The sequence below is a fragment of the Ambystoma mexicanum genome, chromosome 9 (assembly GCF_040938575.1).
Source record: "Ambystoma mexicanum isolate Mex_15411 chromosome 9, UKY_AmexF1_1, whole genome shotgun sequence".
Lineage (NCBI taxonomy): Eukaryota > Metazoa > Chordata > Amphibia > Caudata > Ambystomatidae > Ambystoma > Ambystoma mexicanum.
This window is the reverse complement of record NC_090931.1, coordinates 348,119,839-348,147,554: the sequence shown is the minus strand read 5'-3', so window position 1 is coordinate 348,147,554 and position 27,716 is coordinate 348,119,839. Positions and strand designations below refer to the sequence as shown.

The 27,716-nt window shown below is 42.5% G+C and overlaps 1 protein-coding gene across 1 annotated transcript in view; it reads right to left on the bottom strand.

Annotated features, from left to right (window-relative positions):
- LOC138487326 (autism susceptibility gene 2 protein-like) overlaps positions 1 to 27,716 on the bottom strand; it is a 2,615,289-nt gene that overhangs the window by 1,604,806 nt on the left and 982,767 nt on the right. The gene's annotated exons all lie outside the window — the stretch shown is intronic.

The window sequence follows — 27,716 nt, the reverse complement described above, 5'->3', positions numbered from 1 at the left end:
CCTCAGAACGATATTTCTGAGCCTGCCCCAGCTAGCCCCGGCCAACTTAAAGCCCTGCATGACCTACACACATACACACACACACACACTCTAACAACCCAGTATGATGCTGTCAAACCACCTAGATAATTTTGAGAGGCCCTTACTGATTTTATCCACTTCTGCGACCCTAGTGACTGATAGGCCACCATTTTGCACCTTTTCCTTGGATACGTATCATTTAAAAGTGAAATGTATGCAATGTATTGCTCTTCACCACTCAGAGTGACATCATATCAATGTTCTGCATTTTCTGTGGTGTTCATTTCACAGGATTGTGTTTTTGCTCTTGTCTTTTATAGTCAGTTATTTGAACAGTGGTGTGCTTCATTAAAGTATACTGTTTTTTAAGGAACCTTGTATGGGTTTTGGTTGCTTCTATCATCACAGTGACACCCCTGTTCAGAGTATAGCCAGCTCTCGGCTTACATTACTAAAATTGGCGAAGTAGATATATCTGTTGACTACCTGTTTCACATTTATGATTGGGATACTTGTTTGGTTGTAGTAATGTAGGGAATGAGTCAGCTCTTTTAGCAACTTTTCATGCTTCTGCTTTTGCTCAGCAGTAGTTATTTCAATTGAAACCATTTCAAAATTGGACCCCCTGGTATTCAGTACTATTCCCTGCTGGCTGATGTGTGAGGGTGAGTGCTCAACTGCTGTAACCTTCCACAAATTATTTAAAAATGATTGTATTGATAAAGTGGGTTAGCAGTAAAGCATTTAGAAAAGTCACTCATTTTTTAAGAGTATGAAATGGATCATAAAGTTGTCATAAATATTTCAGGCTCGATTGATTAACAGAGAATGTTAGAACATTGTAGCTCACCTGGCCTCTACTCCTGCTGTTTCAGGTAACCAATTACATTTTAAATGTATTAATTTCAGTTTTTTGTGTAGTGCTTCAAACATACAGAATTGCTCTAGTTTCTAAGCACTGTAATGATTAGTTCTATTATTACCTGATTTGTTGGTACTCAATATATTAGATAAGGAAGGGTGCAGGGAATAGTTTTTGCTGCTGGAATTGGAACCTGTGCACTGCAGGCTGAACAAATACATCTCGGGCGAGCACTTTACACCCCTGGCTACCTACAGTTGCTGTATAAAGAAGCTTGAAAGTTTTACCTAATTTATAATCTGTTGTAATGCATCGGATATGGCTGTGAAGCTAAATCGCTTGATCATATGCACATGGCATTCGGGCAACGCTGATTAACAAATAAACTGGTTCAATAGCTGGCCAGAGGCAATAATTTTACTTGTAGAGAAAAACAGTGCCATGAAGGATTTGCTCTAAGAAAGACGCTTATTTTGAGGATTACTCAAATTAATTTTAAACATGGCACGTCCATTTTTGTAGATTAGAGACTGGTTCTTCAAAAAATAAAGTATATTCTAGTTCCTATGCTGCAATGAACATCATAATAGCAAACTCCCACCACATTGTTTTGGACACAGCACTTTATGCATTTCTAATGGGTCTATTTTAAAAAAGAAGGCCTAGCAAGATCAGATAGCGTATGTCGATTAGTCAATTATCACTGGTGCCTGTAATGGCTGGTCACACAAAATAAATTAAAAAGTCTATCAGCACCTTTGACAGCTGGCATAGCTTTGAAAGCAGTCATTATTACCATTACCCCAAGAGCACTGGATTTTATTTTTGGTGATTTGGCTTGCACAAGGAGCCGAAGGCCATTCCCCAAAAAGCAAACAAAATACAAAATACAATGGTTGGCAGTTAAACAGAAAAGTGAGCTTTTCTAAAATAGAAGAACTTTTCATGCACCATGGTGGCACATGGGACAAAGAGGATCTGGGACGGTGGGGCAGGTGGGCATGTGACAGGTAAGTGTAGGGAGAAGGGAGTATGTATGGGGTGTAATGAAAGGCCCCAAACCAACATAACTGATGGGCACACTGGGGAAATGATCTGCCAGTATTCAGAAACCTGCATGAGGAAAAGGGGCCTATTTAGGCAGACTATGTGGGTGTCGTTCTGCAGTTGAAATCCAGAGAATGCAAAAAACAAAAATGTAATCCAAGTGCAGATTGGAAAAGCATATCACATTGCTAGTGGAGAAATAAATGCACCATTTTCACTGAAACTGCTGACCATCAAAATGTGGTGCACTGTGACAATTCAGACCCACTTTGCAGAAGAAAAATGAACAGCAGATAAATAAAAGTGCATTTTAATAATGACTGAAAGAAATAGCTCTGTGCTTTCAGTGTAAAATCAAAGTGAACCCTGATCAGTAAAACACAGCTTATTTCAAAGAATCAAGGCTGATGTTCAAAAATGCAGTATGTAAGTTCCTGTCAGCCAAGGTAAATGGTGGGTCTATGGGGAGAATTTGCAAAGGCCTCCCCTACTGAAAGCCTGGCTTGCATCCCCACCATTTACAACTGCAATAAAATGTGGGCTGCCCGAAAGGTGTTGAACACTGAGTTCCCCAGGACCCACTGTCTCTGAATACAGTTCTGTGCATGCTAAATATTGTAGCCAGTGCATGACCGGAATGTAGAGGGTAGGTGTGAAAACAGGTGCTGCAAACAAGGCAGAATTTTGAATTCAGACAACAAAGAGGCTAATAAAAATGTTTTAAAAAACTTTGGTCACAGGCTGGCTAAGAGTGGGAAATGGCCTGGGGGAAGGGAAGCTCATGTTTGCACATATGAAGATTCCCTTTGTTTAAATGGACAATCAGAATTGTTGCATTTTCCCAGAAACCACAAGTCACAATGATTACATGTATGTTTCATTTTTAAATAATTTCCAGGTGATTTTGTTCAAATAGATTCATCCACCTGTGACTTAGGGAATTGTGATGGCTGCGCTGAACATGTCCCGAATTTGAGAATTGGCATGCTAGATTTTTGCCAAAGGTTGACATGAAAACAAAAGGGGATTGCAAATGGGAGTTGCCATATGTCTGATCCAGACTACTTAATCAATCCATAGAGAGAGGCTGGACTTGGAGGTAGAGAGAAGTGTAACTGTCCAATCATGGTTGCGAGAATTCTTGCAGGGCCTCGCCCAGTATTGAAAAGTGTATGCACTATGATGAAAGACAGAGCTGCTGAAATGTACCATCTTACAGCCGCAAGGAAACACCAAAATGAGATTTTGCCAAAAGTGCATCTGGGTGGAGTGGTCTATTGCTGGGAAGGCCTAAAAGCTGACTCGATCCTATGGTAAAGAGCTGGGGACCAGACCCCTGCCCGGCCCTCCCAGAGTGTCCTGAAATGCAGCTGGCTTTCCAGAATTCTAAAAAGAGGTTTTAAATGTAAATATTGATATTGATATTGATATTTTATTTCTATCGCGCTCGTACACAAGTTTTTCAGAGCATGACAAGGCAAGGGAGGGGAACAGGGGAGACCAAAACAGCGATCTTACTAGGCCCAGTGACATTGAGAACGCGCAAGTGCATGGGAGGGGGGGAGGGGAAAAGTGCATGGAAGGGAGGAGAAGTGGAAAGTGTGAAGCAGAGGAGAAACAGATCAATACAAATAAAACAAATAATAAAGGCAACAAACAGTGGTTGTGCAGCCAGCAATTTGCAAGTGCTAGGTTTAAGGCAGCAGACAGGGTAGGTCTGATAAGTGCAGGAAGAAAAAGTTGGGGCTGTATGGGTACAGATATAGACACCAGTGTAAGAGGTGTCCCGGAGGCAGTGCAGGATGGTGGCAGAGTGAGCAAGTACCAGGGCCCGGAGGACAGAGGGTGGCCAGGTGCACAGTGCCAAGAGAGAACACATCAGCAGGGGAGAGGGGCAGTGAAGGCAGAAGAAAAGAGGAAGGTTTTGAGGTGCTTCCGGAACAGGAGATGGTTCTCCTCGAGTTTTAGAGTGGCAGGGAGACTGTTCCAGAGGGAGGCCCCAGCCGAACACAGAGATCTACCCCAGCTCATTTCTTTGAAAAACGACTGACCCTGAGGGAGCTGGAGGTAGAGGAGCGAAGCGCTCAAGAGGGAAGGTATTTGCGGAGAGATAGCTGAAGGTATTTTGGACCCAGGCCCCAGAAAGCCTTGTAGACGATGCAGAGGGTTTTGAATGTAATCCTTGCATCCACTGGGAGCCAATGGAGAGATTTCAGAGCTGGAAAGATACGATCCAAGGGCTTGAGACCAAGGACAAGTCTTGCAGTCCTGTTCTGGATTAGTTGCAGAGGGTGGAGAGTAGAGGCAGGTAGATTTAGAAAGAGGCTTTTACAATAGTCCAAGCTAGAGGGAACCAGAGCTTGGGATACCATGAGCTTGTGGGGGAAGGAGAGGAAAAGCAGGCTACCTCTGAGGAGGTGCAATAGGACATTTGACTTTTTAGAGATCTCAGAGATGTGGGCAGAGAAGGAAAGGGTGGAGTCAAAGATGACCCCCAAGGTTCTTAGCCTCGCAGGTGGGGGTAGAATTGAACCCTCTGAAACCAAAATGTGGGCAATCTGCTTGCCTTCAATCATTTCCCTTTAAGGTGGGCGGGGGCAAAACTGTTCAGATCCTTATCTTATTTAACTAAAAATATGAATTTAATTAATTCCCCTTGGCAGAACACCATGGGATGATTTTTGTTAAAATTCAAAATGAACAATTTCCAGTATGCGCTGAAAACTATAGACTGCAATTTAATTGGGTAATCCTATTGGTCCAACTTCCCCTAGCACAGGCACTATAAATAGCGGGGGTCTGAAATCCAAAATTCTCAAATCATACCTTTTTTCTGACCAGCTTCTCTAACACAGGTCTTTAAGTGGAGGGTGGTTTGAAATCTAAAATTATCAAATCATTCAAATCTTTTCTGTCCAGCTTCCCCAACTCATGCCTTTAACTGGAGGGGGTCTGAAATCCAAAATTCTCAAGTCATCCGATTGCTTTCTGACCAGCTTCCCCAACACAGGCCTTTAAGTGGAGAGGGGTTTGAAATCCAAAAATCCCAAATCATACCATTTGTTTCTGTTCAGCTTCCCCAGCACAGGCCTTTAAGTGGAGGACGGTCTGAAATCCAAAATTCTCAAACGGTCTGAAATCCAAAATTCTCAAATCATCCCAATGTTTACTGTCCAACTTCCCCAAAACAGAACTTTCAATGAGGGGGGGGGGGTCTGAAAACAAACTGCTAAATCACCCTGTGTTTATTTTTAAACCAACAGTGTGGGTGAAATTATGATTGCCATATGCATTTGTATCAATCTATAAACTAAACTGCTAGCATTTTAAGTGCACAGGAAAATCAAAATTGCACAGCTCTACATATGTAAATTGCTTTTCTTCATTGACCAGTATGATTATTTCTGAAAACAAACTGCTAAATCACCCTGTGTTTATTTTAAAACCAAAAGTGTGGGTGAAATTATGATTGCCATATGCATTTGTATCAATCTATAAACTAAACTGCTAGCCTTTTAAGTGCACAGGAAAATCAAAATTGCACAGCACTACATATGTAAATTGCTTTTCTTCATTGACCAGTATGATTATTTCTTGAAGTGAAATCTGTATAAAGTAAAGTTTTGTGATTTGTGTTTTTCACAACCAACTTGTGTAATTTATTTTTGCAACAAGAAGTTTAATTGTGAGCCAAAAAGAAAGTGGCGTGTGTCGTTTTAGTGTGATCTCTATCACCTATCTTCCCAATAAATATAAATATAGTTACTATACCCCGACCTGGTTCTTGGCTCACAGTGGGCACATTGAGGGAGATTTGTGTGACTCTATATGAAACTTCAGTAAGGCCAGCACTAAAAAGAAAAGGGCTAAGCAAGTATTACAGGGCTCCCTGATTGGGAGTGGGAAGGAACTCCCCAGGTCGAGGGTGGTCTCAATATAATGTGATAAAGGACAATGGGTAGGGGTGGAGCAAGTAGGAGGGCCCACCGGCAAACTCTGAATTTAGGGTTATTTTGATATATAATCATGAATAACCAACAGGGATGCAATTTTACCTAAATATGCATAAGACCAAATGTTATATCTATAATCTATAATGTTAGATCTATGTTATATTTTTGCTTTTTGCAAGTTGCATAAGAAAAAGACCAATTTTTTCGGCCAATTTTAGGTGGCGAACAGAAAAGCAAAAATATCTCCTTGCCTTCCCCCCTAGCCCCAAACAGACTGGTTGGATGACTTCCACTCACCAAACCGCCCATCGTCACCCACCTCCGCCTCCTCACCCCAGAAACCCCCATTCCGTTAAACACACACACACACAAACACACACACATAAACACAGGGTGATTTAGCGGTTTGTTTTCAGACCCCCCTCACTGAAAGTTCTGTTTTGGGCAGTAAACATTGGGATGATTTGAGAATTTCGAATTTCAGACACTTCTCCACATAAACATGCACACACACATCCACACTTACCTGTTCTCCGTGCCTGTCAGCCCCCTGCGCACACTCATGTGTGGCAGGGGCATGACAGAGCGATTTAGACAGACCGCTGTGTACAGTCTTTCTAAATTGATCTTTTTTTAAATCGGGCAAAATAAAATTATATTTTGATCTGATACCAAAAAAATGGCTGAGTCTGATGCCTGTCTCAATGTAGGTAAAGAAGATTGCTTTTGTAAAAGTGGTCTCCTTATTGAGGCACCTGTCCCTGCGAAGAGACAAACTCAGGGGTCTGCAACCTGTCGCCCCTTAGGCTATGATTCCCATGAGTGTCCTCTATTGTTTATGCTGGAATGGGTTGATGGGAGTTGTAGTCCAAAACATGTGGTGAGCCAAAGATTGCAGAGCCCTGGATGCAAGGGAGAGAGATGTGGCGGAATTCTCCTCTTTCTGTCTGTGGTTCTGACTGCTGATGACTGAAGTCACATTTGTAAACAACAGTCTGTCCTGGAGCATTTGGTGAATGTGTAGATGTGGAAATAGGGCTTGCGCTTGTACTATGTAACTCAAGACAAATTTAAAACTTCAATGAGGAATTGAAGAGGATGTTCATAACACACACAAAGCAAGTTGTCTCACTATTAAATCACACAGCCCAAGTCGTTATGAACTACGATCATGTTTACCTGAATGCTTAAGAAACTCCCTATCAGCGATTTGTACCTTAACTTTTATTAAATTGTGTCAAGAATCTTGGAACAGACAGTTATGCTAAATCTTTCAGAAAAGGTCACAATTATTCCAATGACAGAAATATGGAGAAGGCACAATTATTTCTGGGTTGCATGTTTACTGTGAATAAGTGGCAAGAAATACATGTTTAGAAAGGATTTATGGTTGCAAAGTAGCAAAAGATCATGTCTACCTTTCATGGGAATGACAACGTTAAGGTACAAGCACTCACTAAATAAATACATAACAAAATGTACAATCTAGAAAAGTTGGGAATGACAATGTTAAGGTGCTACAGGATATTTATGTTTGCTTGGTGGATTGCGACCCTCTTTTTTTGATCTAGGGGGGCCTGTGTCATGAGGGTATTGAACTTGGTAATGTAACAAGGGACTCAGGCTACCCCAACTTTTTGGCACTTTCCGGTAGTTTTTTCACAACACAACGAAACAGATCATCTAGTTTGATCTGTACATGCAAAAAGATCACCAATGTAACATTTATACAAATAACATCTTTATTTTTGGATTATATTTTTTTAAAAACCTACTTGAGGCTGTTATGCATGTTATACCATGTTAGACCAAATACACTTTTTGGTTCCCACACATTTTGTCATATTAAACATTCATATCACAAAATTGCAGCATGCGTTTTACGCAGTGAAAGGTTAGTACTGGTGGTGACTTAGAGTATGGTAACCACAACCAAACATCTATCTAGTCGACACTGTTGGTGTTTCTAGCATGAACTACTGTTGTTAACGTACTGATGCTGTCTTCAGGAAAGGCTGTAGTGTGTGCCTTGCTTGGCCACGACTATTGTAGGCGGTGAATCTAAAAAGTGTGAGAGTTTAAAAGTTAGAACATTGGTGTTTTTTTTCTAGGTTGTGAATCCCTGGTGTGTGTGAAATATCTTACCTGTGCTGATTCCTTCAGTGCCTCAGGTTGGAGGAAAAAGTCTTATTTCCCTTCTTTCTTGGACAATGCCTACTGTGCGCCACAGGTGATTCAACCTTTTTCTGTAATTAGAAGGGTCATGTGGCTGCTAGCCTTCTTTGCTGAAAATTGGTGCTAACATAGGATTAGGAATGCATATAAATGCTTTAAAATAGCATTCAATCTTGGTTTAGTATTTTCATTATTCCGGCGTTTTACTATAGAGGGGCCATGTTTATCTAAAAACATGCCTTGGATACATGTTTTTTCTGTTTGACTCAATACAGCAAGCCCGTGTTGGTGGATTCACTGACCAACACTTGTGCAAATAATGGGCTCTTGTCTGCTACAAGAAGGGCTCGGGTTTGTAAAACAGTGCCCTGGACTAATGTGTTTCCTGATTGAACACAAGTCCATGATGGTGGATCTGCTGATCCCCACTTGTATACTCATTGAAGGGATCTGGTGCCTGCTGTTGGCTCCATACAGTGCAGTTTGCGGGTTCAGAATTGATTCTAAAATGAAAAAACCCAACGTGGGTTTTCAAAAAATGAACACTTACTAAAGGTTCGCTTACCTACGGCTTCCGTATCCTCGCAGCACTGTTGGAGGCTGAATGGTAGTGTTCTCCTCTGTTGCGCATGCGTACTGGCAATGTATTCTCCCTTGTATGTTGTAGTTGGTAACTAGGCAACGTGGTGCTAGTTTATGGCACATGTGCATTGTGGGAAAAAGGATGTGCATTTGTCAGTGGTCTAATGAAGCCAATTACTTGTGTCTACGGCCATTCCTCTGTCTGTTTGTGGCAATATGTTGCTAACCTTTGGTCAGGGAAGTGTCATGGTTCAATGGTATGTGGTGAAATACCTATGTCTGGTTCATGTCATAAACACCAACATGCCTTATGCTTTACATTATACAGATACAGCATTTTACCCCACAAGACTCCATATAGCCCAATTAATTTATGTTTACACACATCTTGACATTGGTCAGTCAATTTTTAATGATACTGCACCATTACTCAATATTTAACATTTGGGTGTTTTATATTATACAGATACAGCATATTAACCTACGAGATTCCATATAGACCGATTTATGTTTACACACATCTTGACATTGGTCAGTCAATTTCTGATGATACTGCACCATTACTCAAAATTTAACATTTGGGTGTGACAGTCTTCGGTGATTGTATTAATACCTTATATATTTTTATAAACCATTTCGACCTATCGAAATGTCTTCGGCATGCTTATTTTTTTCAAGTATATTAATGTTGTGCATGTCTATTAATTATAACTATCGCCTGCTGGTATCTATTTCATGTTTACCAGCAGATGCAAGGCACAAGTATGGGGTCAAACTTTGTGCCAGACATCGCCAACTTGTACATGTACAACTTAGAAACAACTGTCAGGTGTCTCGACCCACGTTTGAACTATTATGCTACACCATTTGGTGCTGTGGGCTTAGAAAATCCAAGATGCCGAAAAGCCCACATTTGCGCCAGAATCCAGGAAAACCGCGCAGTTTTGCGCACACCAAAATGGTCGCCTGACCTGCCACCCACCAGTGCAAGCGTGATGGGCCAGAAGCACCATGAGCAAAATCAGTGCAAAGGAATATGGTGCTGTTAAAGATCTGTTTTAATTGATGTCAAAAATTGCTAAAATCATGGCCACAAAATGACTCTACTGCAGAATCTATAGCAATACACTGTTAGTAAATGCTATCAAGTAAAATCCCTTTTTTGAAATGTATTAATTCAAGACAGCTCCCAAAAATGGGTGCAGTACCGGCACTCAACACTAACCGGTGCTAGCGGTCTAAACTCTGACTGGGGACCTGTATTTCAGAAGCTAAAAAGCATCCTGAGCTAGCTGGGACTTCAAAGGCTTGCTGATTAATGAGAATTCTCAACACCTACTGTTCCCAGGCCCTATACTAGAAGGCAGTCTGATTCAATTAACAGTTCAAGAGGCCTCTGTTCATGGGACGTCTTCACACCTGCTCTTACCACCAACAGTACAGGATATCGCCTTGACATGGAAATTAGGAGGGGAGGAGAGCTTCCTGCAGCCTGGAAGAAATGAACAATAGCCTCTTTCAATTGAACAGGATATGCTGATTTGAGGTGTAATTGTCAACAGTTGCTCTGGCAGGAAAGCATGTGACATCTGACTCAGCCAGCTAGAGGCGGGCCAGACTGGGTTGTGGATTTCATATTGCATCAAATGTATGTTTTATCAAATTGCTAATACAATATTGTATTACGCTGACAGAAATGAACAATTTGGAGATTCTTAATATGAAAAATGTACCTACAATTTGAGACTAAACTCCACTCTGTGTGATGCTCTAAGACCGAACCCCGCTATTTATTAATATTGCTGACACTGTGCTTACACTAGAGAATTGAAAACTTATTGTAATGTGCTCAGGGAGGGGGTGTACCTCTGTGTAAATTTTGAGGAAAAACCAATGTTGCAAAAGCTACTAAAAAGCACAAAATGTTGCCATTTCTGAACCCAAGCTCACAGGAACATGGGGCTTGATCAGAGACCTCTCGTATTTCATCCATCATGTGCACATGTATTTTCATCAACATGCGTATCTGGGAAATATGTGCTTTGGGTAAAATTGATTTTCTCAGGAAAAGCAAACTGGCGTTTCCTCAATAGATTGTAAAATGGTAGAATCACTCTGACTCACAACTCTGTTGTCCAGTGAGAGCACAGAAAATCTGCTAACCATCAGGATCTTCAGAGGGTTGGGCATAGAAAGTCAGCCTTCCCACCCACTTTCAAAAGACATAAAAAGGACCACTGAAATCCAGGTAGGGACAGTCACTTCCCACTTCAAACTGATTTCCTGCGAAGCGCTTTGCCAGAAGACTCCAGAACCAGAACTTAGAATCCAGACTTCAAATCCAGAAGACTCTAGAACCAGAACTTAGAATCCAGACTTTGGAACTTGTAGCAGAGAGGCCTAGTCCACAAGCTGAATCCTTCAGAGGCCTCAGAATCCAGCAACCTAACCAAACTATTCAACAGCCGGGCAAGCTGTTTGATTCTGGCCTAGAACCCTGTGCCAGAACCCAGAAAGCAGAGCTGTATCCAGACCGCTGTGCAGTGCCGATAGAAGACCAGACCCAGACCAGACCGCTGTGCAGTGCCAAGAACTTTTGCCAGAGCCAGAGACCAGACCAGGCCAGACCAGACTGCTGTGCAGTGCCGATAGCAGACCCAGACCAGATCGCTGTGAGCAGAACCAGTACCAGAGACCGTCCATGGCGAGTGAAGCCCAAACCTGACCAGACCTTGACGGCCTATTTCAAATTTATAGTGTGAGTACTCAGCCAGAATTGTGTAAAACCAATCTCTTAGTCTAAAATAATCTAATTCAAACCATTTCCACCTATTTAGAACTGCATCGTAGAAATCGTGTGTTCATTCTGTGATTTCAAACCTGTGAAAGTGTCATTTGCCATTAAGAATCATTATTTCATTTCTGAAAATCTACCTCCACAAAATCGTCCGTATCTTTTGAACCGCGTGTGCTAGGAACGAGATTTAACTTTCATTTTAAAGCTAAGATCCTTATAGTTTTTCCGTAATCGCGCTCGACGCACTCGGAAAAAGTGCCGCGAATTGCAATTTGAATCAAATTTCTCCACCTGTCAAAAATCGCTGTCTTTTGCTTGCAACTGCTGAAATCCGTTTTCAACCTGATAATCCCTCATGAATCACTGATAGTGTTGACCTGAACCAATCTTAAGTAGCTATCACCTACCCTGAATCTCCTATAAGGAATTAAAATCATTTTTAGCATATTTTCACTTCTTTGCAATTCACATTTAAAGTATTTTTGCCTGTGTTTTAAAATCATCCCTGTTGCTCTAAGCTTGCTAGGAGGGAACTGAATTGGTATTGCATTTGATTGTATTCCTGAAAATTGTGTGCTCTTCTTCCATCTCCTTATATTGCATAGGGGGGGGAGTGAATTGTCAAAAGAAAAAGTGATCATATTATCTCTTGTGGAAACCATCTCAGTTATTTCTGTGCTGCATTCTTTTCCATCATTGCATTTCCGTGAACCCTTAAAAGCATTCTCAGCTACTTTATCCACTCTATACCAACTCATAAGGAATTAAAAAAGTGTGCTAGTGTAATATTATCCATTGTTGATCACTGTCATATTCATAGGTTTGCTATCAAATATTAATTTATTTATAAAACTTTGATATATATATATATATTGTTTAATTTGTAAAATAAAACTTTTAATTTGCAAAACAAACCTGCTTCTTGGCTCAGTGAGGTCAGGGGGATTCAAAGAGAGGGGCGGTATACAAGGGTTTATCATCCAGATTTATGAACTAGTCATAAACATGTATAAATAAGGTCTTTCATTGGGCATCCCAGATTAGGCACTGACTTAGTTGGAGTACTGAATTGAAGTCACTTAACAGAGTGGCGGCTCGAGCCGGGACGTCTGGATTAGATTTACCATTTGTGCAGCTTAATACAGTGTGCTAACCGACAGGATACATAAATCCTGTTGGATCGCCACGCCGTGTTACATTGTAAAAGCACCCCTCAAAAGAAGGACGCTCTAAGGAGATGGTCTGTTTTGCAAAATAAAATACTAACTTCTGTAAATCAGGAGGGAAATTAATTTCCAGAATGACGACCTTGGCTATCAAAATAGCCAGAGAGCACCTCTTACATAAGCTATTTGTGAGATGCGAATGGACGGAACAAGACCAGAATGTGTGGTTGCAGGCAATCGCGCAACAGGTCACTGTAACTGGGTCAGATACATGGAGAGATCAGGGTCCCTTACATGTGGCCCTGAGTGAACTATATATGGCCCCTAAGGCCAAGGGTGAGCACAACAAGATTGCCAGGGTAGCGGCATATTTATATTTATATATGGGAGCCATACAGGACAAATGTGCTAAAGGCCAAGATCTGGCAAATAGGCAACTGATGGCATTAGAGAAGGCCCAATGTGACCTGGTCTCTTCCGAGCAGAGGCTGCAGAGGATCCAGGAGTCAGAAAATCATAGTAGGCAGTATATCATTAAAATAAAAGAGGATATGGGTATCCTGCAACAGGAAAAGTCTGACCAGGATACCATATTTCCGGCCTTGCAGAAGGAGTACCAAAAAGGTTTGGACGCCCTATTGCGGAGCCAGAAAAAGCTGGAGCAACAACTGGACTTCAATAGGGCATGCGCAGAGCAGGTAGTCACCCTGCAAAGCCACCTAGATAGGAAGAAGGCAGAGAGCAACAAACTGATCCTGAAAGACCTGGATACCCAGACAGAATTTGAGGAGGAGCGCCAGAAAGCTGGTGCCTTTCACAGGCAGAGGGACGACCTGGCGGCACAGATGCAGGCTCTTAGTAAGGAAAGGGACAAAGGACCCAAACAGACCCACTTTGTGGAGGAGGTACAAATCTTCCAATTTGAGGTAGAGGGATCCTCAGAGGATCCTGGGAAAAGGATCTTCTCCTTCAGAGATGGGGGAACTCCTCCCAAAGAAAAATGGGTCCCAAGGGATCCAAATGCAGACTGGGTAGATGTGGGGACTGAGCTAGCGCCGCCCATCATCTCATCCCAGAACCAACAGCATCAAAATCCCCTGGTTCAAACCCATCCTGGTGACTGCCTCCAAAAAGGGGGGGGTGGCCCAGAACTGGAACCAAGGGAACCCACAAAGGCTCTGATTTCCAGTTGCCAACTTTTTCTTGCAGATTCCCATGACTCTCCACAGAATTCTGCCCAAATCTCTTCTCTCGCAATGTCCAAAATTAAAGAATTAGCCCACCAGTTGTCCAAAAATGTGCTTTATCTGTGCCCCCTTGAGGAGAAGGAAGGAAGATACTATGCCCCGGTACAAGTGCAGGGGCAGGGTACAATTTTGGCACTGGTGGACACTGGATCCCAAGCTACTCTTCTGTCCAGAAGGGCCTTTGATGAACTAAATGCAGGAATGGGGGAGAATTACCGTATTCCTCTCACCTCTCTTCCTGGACAACTTCAGAACTTTGACGGGAAGGAAATTCCCGTCGAGGGGACTGCGGATTTGGACATTAAAATTGGGCAACACAGGGTGAAACACCCGGTCATAGTAGTCACTCCAGAGGGCACCCCTTGTTTACTAGGTAATGACCTCCTGAGAAGGTTGTCACCCCTAATAGATTGCGTAAACAAGGTCCTCTGGACCCAGACAAGCTGACCAATAAAATTAAAACAGAGCATCAACCATGTCAGTTTAAACGGTACCTGCCACATGGTTGAACAAAAATCTGACCAAATAGAATTTCACTTCCAGAACAACCAAATTCCAGACGTGACAGTAATAGCAGTAGGACAACAGAATGGTGATGGGGGGGTCCTCTCTATTTCTGAAAATCAACCTTCCTTCCAGTTTAAGGTGGTATTCCACACTGGAAGGAAACACTCTGAAATTCATTACTAATCCACAATCAGACATTCCCACTCCAATAGTCCAGAAAGATGTGAAATCAGCTCAGAACCTGGCTGATATCCAGCAAATTGGAGAGCAGTTGTTCATCCCTGTTCAGTTAAATGATGCGAAGGACTCTGTTCTCGCCCGAGTGTGTGTGAACAACGGTAAGAGCTTCATCAGCGAAGCCATGTTCCGCCAACTCCCAAAAGATCCAGCCATTCCCACATTCAAACTGATAGACAAATGGGAAATGGATCTGGAAACACCCAATTCCAAACATTTCCTGCCAAGCAGGTGTATGCTCAAAATCTCCATTGGCAACAAGAGCATAGTCCATAATTGTTGGGTCGTGCAAGACGTCACTGCCGCCTTTTACTTAGGCAGTGACATTCTCAATCGCTTTGCCATTAGTTTGGACCTAATACACTTCAAAGCTTGGTCCCGATTAGCGAATAATCCCATGGGCTTTGATGATCCAGAAAAAGCATTTAGCTCAGCTCAATTGCTACCTTCTGCAGTTCAAATTCAGATCAAAGAGGAAGTCACCATCCCAGAAAGGACCCGACAATTCTCCCTGGAAGTGAGAGTTAAAAGAGGACAAAAATTGAAAAACCCTGATGCTTATATACATCTAAATGCTTCTCTCCAACAGCACGGGTTAGGGGTAAACCCAACACCATTAGTCAACATAGAACATGACACCATTCCAATAGAGGTGGATAACAGCGACTTAAAGAGTATTACTCTAGCCGCAGGCACCATTATTGGAATGGCGGTTGATGACCGACATTTCTTCATTGATTTAGTAAATGAACTGTTAGGACCAATCCCCAAGGACTGTTTTGACAGTGACAGAAATGGCAATACAACACCAGACAGGATCTTTACCCGGCATGGGGGGAACTTCCTGGTGTACACTTCCTGCCCTTATGGTAAGGAAGATGTGACTTGTGACTTCAGAGGGGATGAGGTGATTTTCCAGGTCCATGAGGGCTGCCTTTCCCACCTGAAGCCTCCAGTCCAAATCAGCACCCTGACCAGGGACTTCTCCACCCAGCTGGAGGAGGCTGCTGAGATAGCAAAACCAGAAGTCTTTCCAGGCTTCAGGCAGATGATGGAAGAGAGAGTCAACCTAGCTGACGCCTGTGTGACTCTGGAGCAGAAGCAAAAGTTGAAACAAGTTCTCTTGGAGTTCCAAGATCTCTTTGCGGTAGACTCATATGACTGTGGTCGCACCAACATCCACACAACAGCAATTCCCACGGACCCTGGCATGATTCCAGTGTTTGTGAAGCAATATCGCTTGCCTCTCGCATCCATGGAGTCCCTTACTGAAATAATTAAGAACCCTGAGTCCCGGGGGATAATCCGTCCAGTTCACAGCACCTTCAATAATCCGTTGCTGGAAATATTGAAGCCAAACGGCCAGTGGAGACTCTGTGCCGACCTTAGGGAGCGCAACAAACGGGTCCATACTTCCCGATGGCCTCTTCCCTACATTGACCAAGGTCTGGCCCAGATCCAGGGGTCACAGGTATTCACTGCAATAAACCTGACCAATGGATACTGTTCCGTGCCTGTCAGTAGGGAGGACCAATACAAACTGGCTTTTACGTTTGGGGGCCAGCAGTACACATGGACCCGAACTCCCTTCGGATACCTCAACTCCGGCAATGAATTCAACATTTTCCTACACAAGGCCATGCCCGACCTGGGTGCAAGGGGTAACCTGGCTTATGTAGATGATGTCCTCATCAAAAATTCATCTGTGGAGGAACACATAGCGGAGATCCGATATGTTCTGACACAGTTGAGGGCCGCCGGAGCAAAACTTTCCTTTCAGAAAGCTCAGTGGTGTAGAACTTGTGCTAATTTCTTGGGGCATGAGATTAATCCTCAGGGTATCTGTCCCAAGGAAAAGAAAGTGAAAGCACTTCAGAAACTGAAAGACCCCACAACTCTGCGGGAACTAAGGAGCCTCCTTGGACTGACTTATTACAGCAGAAAGTTCATTGAGGGCTACGCAGAGATCACCAGACCCCTGATTCATCTCGTGAAGGGGGGGTCAAGTGGAAATGGGGTCCAGAACAATTCGAGGCAGTAAGACGGCTCAAAAGAAGCCTCTCACAAGCGGCCTTGCCTAGCTTACCCTGTCAGAAACAAGGAGTTTTTCTTGGAGACAGGGTTCTCTAATACATGCTTGACTGCAGTATTATATCAAAAGCATGACAAGGTCAATAAAGTAATCTCCTATGCGAGCAAAGCTTTATCCTCTGTGGAGGAAAAATTCAACGATTGTGAGAAGGCACTCCTGGCAACCGTGTGGGCCTTGAAGAATTACTGCCTGTTTATCCAGGGGGAACACATCATAGTGGCGACTCTGCACCAGCCTCTGCAATATCTCCAAAGGGACAGAATCCGGGCCGGAAATGTGAGTAATTCCTGAATTACTTCCTGGATTCTGTCAATGCAAGGCTTTCCTGTGGAGGTCAGATATGGCCAACACAAGAAGAGTCCCCTCGCACAAGGTCTGGCTGACTTGCATGATTGTGCCAGAGAAAACTGTCTCGAGGATGAAAGTCTAAAAATCAAGGACAACATGGATGCATACCTTAATTACCCCCACAAAGTCTTTGAAGAAGACAAGTGTGAGGGAATGCCCACTGTCTATGTGGATGGATGCTCTTACCATGTTGACAACAACGGGGAAAAAGTACTTGTGGCCGGCGTAGGGAATGCATGGGTGAAGGAGTCCCCAGAACCCTCCGCTGGGTACAAAATTGGTCCCCGAAGTAGTCAGGTGGCAGAGTTGATGGCTGTGCATCAGGCCATCCTCACTGCTGTCCAACATCAACTCCACGAAACTGGTCAATGTGGGTGGTCAGTGGGTGGTCCCTACCTCATTCCGAAGCCTGATGTTAAGTCACGCCCATGATGCGGCCACCGCCGGTCATAGGGGGTTTCATACAACACTTGAGATCTTAAGAGAGGTTGCATACTGGCCACATATGGGGCAGGACCTCGACCAATACTTGAAGGGGTGTATTGTGTGTGCACAATTTCAGCCAACATCCCTCATACACCGTGCGCCTCTCCAAAAGAGGAGGATGTCACTGTCATGGTCAGATTTGCAAGTCGACTTCATAGACCCCGTGATTCGCTCCTCTTGGGGAAATAAGTACATGTTGACGGTGACATGCTTATTTACTAAATGGGTGGAATGTCTCCCGGCCCCAAACTGCAAGGCAGAAACAGCAGCTGCCCTGATGATCAACCACATCTTTTCACGTTTCGGTCTACCCCAAAGGATTGAGTCAGACAGAGGTAGCCATTTTACCAGCGAAGTAATGACTAAGATGTGGGAGATACTGGGAGTTAAAAGGAAGCTGCACATTGCTTACCGGCCAGCCAGTTCTGGTGCAGTAGAACGTTACAACCGAACCATTGTGAGCATATTAAAAAGTTTGTGGCAGATTCTGGGCCAAGTTGGGATATCCGATTACCTCTTGTCCTGATGGCCATCAGATCTACCCCTTCATCTGCAACTAAAATGTCACCATTTGAGCTGATGACTGGACGCAAGATGGTGCTTCCCCATCATTTGCTCTACAGGACCCAAGAGCAGACATTAATCAATGCCTCCACAACTCATGAGTATGTGGAGAATTTAAGGAAACACCTTCAACATGCTTTTGCCTATGCTCAGCGCAATCTACAAAGATCAGCCGAGAGTATGAAAACTCACTATGATTTGAAGACTACTAGGAAAGAATACAATGTGGGAGACCGGGTCTATCTATACAATTTCCAAAGGAACCAGGCCAAACAGCGAAAACTTCTGCCTACATGGAAGGGACCTTTTGAAATTGTAGACAAGATCTCCCCAGTCGCCTACAAGATCTGCATCCCCAAAGGTAGTTTGGCGGAAGGGGAAGACAAGTAGGCCCATATAAATCAGCTAAAGTGTTGCCATCCCAGGCACACTCTGCAGCAACTGAAGGAGTCCTCTGCCATCCCAGAGGGGGCCGCTCCAGAGTAATACAGTTCCAACCCTAAAATATTCCACATATAGCCTATAAAATTCTATGATTCTTGAATGCAAATGTTTCCTGATGTATAAAATGTATATGTTCGCCCCACCATTAATAGTGGTGGGGAAATGTCTACGAATATGTTTCTGCCGCTTTGCTTTGTCATTCTATGAGAGAGAAACCATGGATACTGACCAAGGAGGACGACCCAGGGACCGGGGTCAAAGATCAGAGGAGCCCGGGGTATTGCCCAATACTCCCATCAGGACCGGCGAGGAGAACCGATCGATCCGCCCTGATGGAGGCAAATATGCTGAACTGTACCATCTGCGAAATCGGAAGAAGATGATGCGGACATCCCAGCGCGTGGATCAAAACACCCTTTGTACCCGACTCCCCCCCCGACTTGAAATCAAAGTGCAGTTGGGCAGGGGGGCTTGTCAGGTGTCTTGACCCACGTTTGAACTATTATGCTACAACATTTGGTGTTGTGGGTTTAGAAAATCCAAGATTGCCGAAAAGCCCACATTTGCACCAGAATCCAGGAAAACTGCGCAGTTTTGCACACACCAAAATGGTCACCTGATCTGCCACCCACCAGTGAGAGCGTAATGGGCCAGAAGCGCCATGAGTGAAATCAGTGCAAAGGAATATGGTGCTGTTAAAAATCTGTTTTAATTGATGTCAAAAATTGCTAAAATCATGGCCACAAAATTACTCTACTGCAGAGTCTATAGCAATACACTGTTAGTAAATGCTATCAAGTAAAATCTCTTTTTTTGAAATGTATTAATTCAAAACAGCTCCCAAAAATGGGTGCAGTACTGGTGCTCGACACTAACCGGCGCTAGCAGTCTAAACTCTGACTGGAGACCTGTATTTCAGAAGCTAAACAGCATACTGAGCTAGCTGGGACTTTAAAGGCTTGCTGATTAATGAAAATTCTCAACACCTACTGTTCCCAGGCCCTATACTAGAACGCAGTCTGATTCAATTAACAGTTTAAGAGGCCTCTGTTCATGGGAAGTCTTCACACCTGCTCTTACCACCAACAGTACAGGATATCGCATTGACATGTAAATTAGGAGGGGAGGAGAGCTTCCTGCAGCCTGGAAGTAAGGAACAATAGCCTCTTTCAATTGAACAGGATATGCTGATTTGAGGTGTAATTGTCAACAGTTGCTCTGGCAGGGAAGCATGTGACATCTGACTCAGCCAGCTAGAGGCGGGCCAGACTGGGTTGTGGATTTCATATTGCACCAAATGTATATTTTATCAAATTGCTTATAAAATATTGTATTAAGCTGACAGAAATGTACAATTTGGAGATTCTTAATATGAAAAATGTACCTACAATTTGAGACTAAACTCCACTCTGTGTGACGCTCTAAGACCAAACCCCACTATTTATTAATATTGCAGACACTGTGCTTACACTAGAGAATTGAAAACTTATTGTAATGTGCTCAGGGAGGGGGTGTACCTCTGTGTTTTGGGTAAAATTGATTTTCTCAGTAAAAGCAAAGGGGCGTTTCTTCAATAGATTGTAAAATGGTAGCATCACTCTGACTCACAAATCTGTTCTCCAGTGAGAGCACAGAAAATTCGCTAACCATCAGGATCTTCAGAGGGTTGGGCATAGAAAGTCAGCCTTCCCACCCACTTTCAAAAGACATAAAAAGGACCACTGAAATCCAGGTAGGGACACTCACTTCCAACTTCAAACTGATTTCCTGCGAAGCGCTTTGCCAGAAGACTCCAGAACCAGAACTTAGAATCCAGACTTCAAATCCAGAAGACTCCAGAACCAGAACTTAGAATCCAGACTTCAGAACTTGTAGCAGAGAGGCCTAGTCCACAAGCTGAATCCTTCAGAGGCCTCAGAATCCAGCAACCTAACCAAACTATTCAACAACTGGGCGAGCTGTTTGGTTCTGGCCTAGAACCCTGTGCCAGAACCCAGAAAGCAGAGCTGTATCCAGACCGCCATGCAGTGCCGATAGAAGACCAGACCCATACCAGACCGCTGTGCAGTGCCAAGAACTTTTGCCAGAACCAGAGACCAAACCAGACCAGACCGCTGTGCAGTGCCGATAGCAGACCCAGACCAGATCACTGTGAGCAGAACCAGTACCAGAGACCGCCCGTGGCGAGTGAAGCCCAAACCTGACCAGGCCTTGACGGCCTATTTCAAATTTATAGTGTGAGTACTCAGCCAGAACTGTGCAAAACCAATCTCTTAGTCTAAAATTATCTAATTCAAACCATTTCCACCTATTTAGAACTGCATCATAGAAATCGTGTGTTCATTCTGTGATATCAAACCTGTGAAAGTGTCATTTGCCATTTCTGAAAATCTACCTCCACAAAATCGGCTGTATCTTTTGAACCGCGTGTGCTAGGAACACAATTTAACTTTCATTTTAAAGCTAAGATCCTCGGCTTTCCTACAAGCCCTAATACTCCTTATAGATTTTCCGTAATTGCGCTGGACGCACTCGGAAAATGTGCCGTGAATTGGAATTTGAGTCATATTTCTCCACCTGTCAAAAATCACTGTCTTTTGCTTGCAACTGCTGAAATCTGTTTTCAACCTGATAAACCCTCATTAATCACTGATAGTGTTGACCTGAACCAATCTTAAGTAGCTATCACCTACCCTGAATCTCCTATAGGGAATTAAAATCATTTTTAGCATATTTTCACTTCTTTGCAAATCACATTTAAAGTATTTTTGCCTGTGTTTTAAAATCATCCCTAGTGCTCTAAGCTTGCTATGGGGGAACTGAATTGGTATTGCATTTGATTGTATTCCTGAAAATGGTATGCTCTTCTTCCATCTCCTTATATTGCATAGGGGGGGAGTGAATTGTCAAAAGAAAAAGTGATCATATTATCTCTTGTGGAAACCATCTCAGTTATTTCTGTGCTGCATTCTTTTCCATCATTGCATTTCCGTGAACCCATAAAAGCATTCTCAGCTACTTTATCCTCTCTATACCAACTCATAAGGAATTTAAAAAGTGTGCAATATTATCCATTGTTGATCACTGTCATATTGATAATTGTGCTATCAAATATTAATTTATTTATAAAAGTGTGATATATATATATATTGTTTAATTTGTAAAATAAATCTTTTAATTTTCAAAACAAACCTACTTCTTGGCTCAGTGAGGTCAGGGGGGTTCAAAGAAAGGGGCGTTATACAAGGGTTTATCATCCAGATTTATGAACTAGTCATAAACATATATAAATAAGGGCTTTCATTGGGCATCCCAGGCTAGGCACTGACTTAGTTGGAGTACTGAATTGAAGTCACTTAACACAACATTCATTTACAATGACAACAACATATACAAGAACCAACTGATAGGGTGGGTCCGGTTCATCAACGACATCTTCACAGTTTGGAGAGGCACAATTGGACTATTAGAAGATTTCCACACATGGCTAAATAGCAGAGATCCTTGCATCAAATATACCATACATCATGACCCTACTCACATAGCCTTTCTGGATCTCAACATTCAAATTGCAGAAAATGGACAAATTACCACCACACTGTACTAAATACATACAGACAAAAACACTTTGTTAAGTTTCACAAGTTTCCACCCGCAGGCTCTAAAAGAAAATCTACCGTTTGTCCAATTCCTTAGGATAAGAAGAAACTGCACAACATTATAGGAATTCGACCACAATGGCAAAGATCTGGAAGACCGCCTCAAAGCACGAGGATACCCATCACAAATGATCAGGAAGGCCTGAAAACAGCAAGAAACACCAACAGAACAAACTGTCTCACGAAATACTGAATAGAAGAACAAAAAGAAACGATGATGTGTGTCACCACATTTACCCCAGTGAGCAATGCCATCAGAAAAACAATCTTAAACAATTGGAATTTACTCCAAACAGACCCTTTTACTCTAGAGAAACCCAGATACGCATTCAAAAGAAGCCAGAATTTGAAAGATCCGTTGGTTCATACTTATCCAATCAACAAAAACCGGAGGAGCACTCAAAATAACCTATGGCACCTCCCACCTGTCGTGGGACATTATAAATGCGGAACATGTTCTGTATGCCACCTCACCCAGGACCAAAAAGAAGTCTCATTGAATGGAATTGTGTGGAAGTATAAAACATTCACAAACTGCCTTACCAAGTGGAGCTTTTATTCAATAAAATGTCCTTGCAACCTATTGTACATAGGGAAGAGTAAACGCAAGATCAGGCAGAGAATCTGTGAACACAGATCCTATCTAAAAAACTCCATTGAAGACAAACCAATGGTGGCACATTTTGCAAAGTTAAAACATAAACACACAGAATTGCGCTGGTTCATCATCCAAACCATCAGTGCAAAAGCCAGAGGATGGGACCGGGACCTGGAGTTAAGACAACTCGAGCAAAAATGGATTTATCGCCTCAATACAGTTAAGAACGGACTCAATGTTTCCATAGAATGGAACCTGTTTTTCTAACAGAACAAAACTAGTAAATATACCAGAGAGGACAAAGACTACTCCGCTACCCCAGACAGCCAAGCCCCAGAAAAAATGCTTAGATACCAGCAGGCATAGTTATAATTAATAGAAATGCACAACATTAATATACTTGAAAAAAACAAGCATGCTGAAGAAATGCTGATAGGTCAAAATGGTTTATGAAAATATATAAGGTATCAATACAATCACCAAAGCCTGTCACACCCAAATGTCAAATTTTGAGTAATGATGGAGTATCATTAGACATTGACTGACCAATGTCAAGATGTGTGTAAACATAAATCGGGCTATATGGAATCTCGTGGGGTAATATGCTGTATCTGTATAAGATAAAACACCCAAAAGTTAAATATTGAGTAATGGTGCAGTATAATTAGAAATTGACTGACCAATGTCAAGATGTGTGTAAACATAAATTAATTGGGCTATATGGAGTCTCGTGGGGTAAAATGCTGTATCTGTATAATGTAAAGCATAAGGCATGTTGGTGTTTATGACATGAACCAGACATAGGTATTTCACCACATACCATTGAACCATGACACTTCCCTGACCAAAGGTTAGCAACATATTGCCACGACCAGACAGAGGAATGGCCGTAGACACAAGTAATTGGCTTCATTAGACCACTGACAAATGCACATCCTTTTTCCCACAATGCGCATGCGCCATAAACGAGCGCTGCGTTGCCTAGTTACCAACTACGACATACGAGGGAGAATACATTGCCAGTACGCATGCGCAACACAGGAGAACACTACCATTCAGACTCCAACAGCTCCGTGAGGACACGGGAGCCGGAGGTAAGCGAACCTTTAGTAAGCATTCACTTTTTGAAAACCCAAATTGGGTTTTTTCGTTTTAGAATCAATTCTGAACCCGCGAACAGCACCGTATGGAGCCAACAGCAAGGACCAGAGCCCTTCAATGAGTATACAAGTGGGGATCAGCAGATCCACCATCACGGACTTGTGTTCAATCAGGGAACACATTACTGTTTTACAAAACCGGGCCCTTCTTGTAGCAGACAAGAGCCCATTATTTGCACAAGTGTTCGTCAGTGAATCCACCAACAAAGGCTTGCTGTATTGAGTCAAACAGAAAAAACATGTATCCAAGGCATGTTTTTAGATAAACATGGCCCTTCTATAGTAAAATGCCCGAATAATTAAAATACTAAGCCAAGATAGAATGCTATTTAAAAGCATTTCTATGGATTCCTAATTCTATGTTATAATCTATTTTCAGCAAAGAAGGCTAGCAGCCACATGACCCATCTAGTTACAGAAAAAGGTTATGATATGATATGATAAGGCATTTGTAACGCGCCTATACACAAGTGTTTCAAGGCGCGACGAGGCAGGGGGGGAAACAAGGGGAGACAGACAACGATCTTACTAGGCCAGGTGTCATTCAGATCGCGCAAGTGCAAGGGTAGAGGGGAAGGGAAAAGTGCATGGGGGAAAGGGAGAGGGGAAAGTGCAGTACAGGGTTATTAGCATACAGGATAAATAACAATGGCCAGCTGGTGGCAAGTGCGAGGTAAGTGCAGACAAGTGCTGGGAAGGGGGGCTGTATGGATACAGACACAGTCCCGTAGTGCAGGGGTTGCCGTGGAGGCAGTGCAGGGGAGAGTTGCTGGGCCGAGAACGGTGAATGGCCCAGTTGCAGATTCAGTGCAGTTTCAGTAGTAGGTTGAATCACCCGCGGCGCAAAGTAGGCATCGTCCAAGAAAGAAGAGAAATACGACTTTTTCCTCCAGCCTGAGGCACTGAAGAAATCAGCACAGGTAGGATATTTCACACACACCAGGGATTCACAACCTAGCAAAAAAACACCAATGTTCTAACTTTTAAACTCTCCCAATTTTTAGATTCACCACCTACAATAGGCATGGCCAAGCAAGACACACACTACAGCCTTTCTCCAGCAGTCCTGAAGACAGCATCAGACTGTTAACAACAGTAGTTCATGCTAGAAACACCAACAGTGTCGACTAGATAGATGTTTGGTTTTGGGAACCATACTCTAAGTCACCACCAGTACTAACCTTTCACTGCGTAAAACGCATGCTGCAATATTGTGATATGAATTTTAATATGACAAAATGTGTGGGAACCAAAAATTGTATTTGGTCTAACATGGTAAAACATGCATAACAGCCTCAGTAGGTTTTTAAAAAAATATATTCCAAAAATAAAGATGTTATTTGTATAAATGTTACATTGGTGATCTTTTTGCATGTACTGATCAATCTAGATGATCTGTTTCATTGTGTTGTGAAAAAACGACTGGCAAGTGCCAAAGAAGGTGGGCTGGCCTGAGTCCCTTGTTACATTACAGGGTGCTACAGGGTATCCAGTGGCAGCAGATTGGAAAGTCTACAAATGTTGGGAATGTTACTATTGTAGTACAATCACTCAATTCTTAAAAAAAACTCTTTCTCTAACTCAGAGCCCATCATAATACACATTAAACTTAACTCAGACAACAGCACTACTCACAACGCTCACTTCAAATATTAAGTAGCTCTGATCATGCCCTTCCCAGGAATGAAACTGCAACTGGTGTACTCTGTCAATGTGAAACTGGTATCATTGATATACTCTGTCAATGTGAAACTGGTATCATTGATATACTCTGTCAATGTGATTTGCGTATCTCACGGGTGATACACAGGGATTAAATACATAGGAATGATGAATCAGCTGAAAGGGAGAGACAGGATATTACAAAAGGAACATTTTTTTAATACAAGTCTTCTTGCAGGTGGGTTTATCAGGTACACAAAATGGAGTAAGAAGGATGTTGTTGACTTTCTAAACATATTCATGGCAATAATTTACTTTATACACACACACACACACACACACTTGTGTCCTGAGCCAGCTTTAGCCCTATCCATGTGCTTTCAATAAACTTTGCACTTATCTGATTCCTGCAGTTACTCATACCACTCATGAATTGTGTACAGATACACATGTCTCCTCCTACTGATAAATAGAACACATATTCTGTCGACAGATACATCTGAAATCAATATGCTCCAGACATGTACTGGGCACACTCATTTAACACCAATATACAATTGAAAAGCCCATAAGCCCATTTCACCAATAGAAACAGGCAATGGGGGGTGCAAAATCTTAAACCTGGTTTTCCTTTACTTCTACTATATTATAGTGTCCTCGCCTTATGACATCTTCAGAGATAACACACTTGAGATGTGAATATCTCATTTCCTGAAGATAGTTGGTGCTGTAGGGAAATCAGAGACGGTCAAAGATGTCATGAACTGTCGAGACAAATGGTATGATATTGAAACCTGAAATGTATATAGTGTGGGGATATCACTAGTCATTTTACCAATAATATAATTTGTACAGAAGTCACCTGTGATGTCATAAGTGAAGTCAATAGTCAACAACACTAATATATATATATATATATATATATATATACCAATTTATATATATATATATATATAAATTGGTCGGTCGCAGCACTATAGTCAATGTTTGTAGCAAGTTCCATAGGAAACCCGAAAATTTAATTGCTAATTACTTTTGACTTGCAGGACGAATTTGGCTGATATTTTGCAAACAAAAAGTGTGTCATGCCCATTGCCCCCCCTCCCCTTTCCCCATGCATTTCCCAATAGACGAAAAGTCCAAATGTCTGTACAGCACACAGCATATACCACTGGACGGAATTGGACCAGGTACAAAACAACTTGGTCACAAAGTGTTGACTCGATTTCTCAGGGGCAGGGGTTATTCCGTCCAGAAGTTGTTAAAATATGATGCAGAAGTGGGTGCCCCCTTCTCCCAAAATATTAGCAATGCATGTGTCTCACAATGCATCAGCAAGGCTTTTCAGGAATGAAAAAGGAACCATCTTTTTTTTTGTTGCCAATGGCCATGGCTAGTGAGTCCTAAAGAAACCTATTTGTGCAACATGGACAGTGGGTACGGCCTTCAGTAGTGGTATTAGCCCAATAAAATTAATGTTTGCACCATTCTCCAGTTCGACTGCTCGATCGTCTTCATGGTCTGTAAGAAGCAATTTTATTTTTGCTGATACTACAGAACTGTTTTGTTGTGCATATATGCATATTGTTCACCCCCTACCTCAAAATAGCTGTATAAAAAATGTTTTCTTTTTAAAAAAGAAAATGTTTTCCTGTATCCGCACATATAGTCACATTGTACTACAGATATCTGTGGTTATTTGTAGTTGTTAGATATCCACGGATATCGGATAAAATGACAAAATTAATTCTTCCTTGCCCTCCCTGGCACTAGCCATGTGGGCCTCTCCCTTCTTTGTCTGATCCCCCCACTACCCTCAAGGCCTCCTCACCTCCCCAGCCCTCACCCATTTCCTCCAACACTCATTGATTGCATGTGACGGTCCCTACACTACCTCTAACTCCCAAATTTGAAATGGTGACCCCCTACCCACTTCTAACCTGATACTATTTCACTGCTGTTCCTCCTCAAAATGGCATTGTTCTGCTTTTTTTTCACGTAGCCACGGGTACAACTGCAGTTAACTCTCATATTGGAAAACAAGATGGCAACTTTTTAATTTCGGAAAAGCCTGTCTGATGCAATGAACCATGGAAAATGTCTCTATAT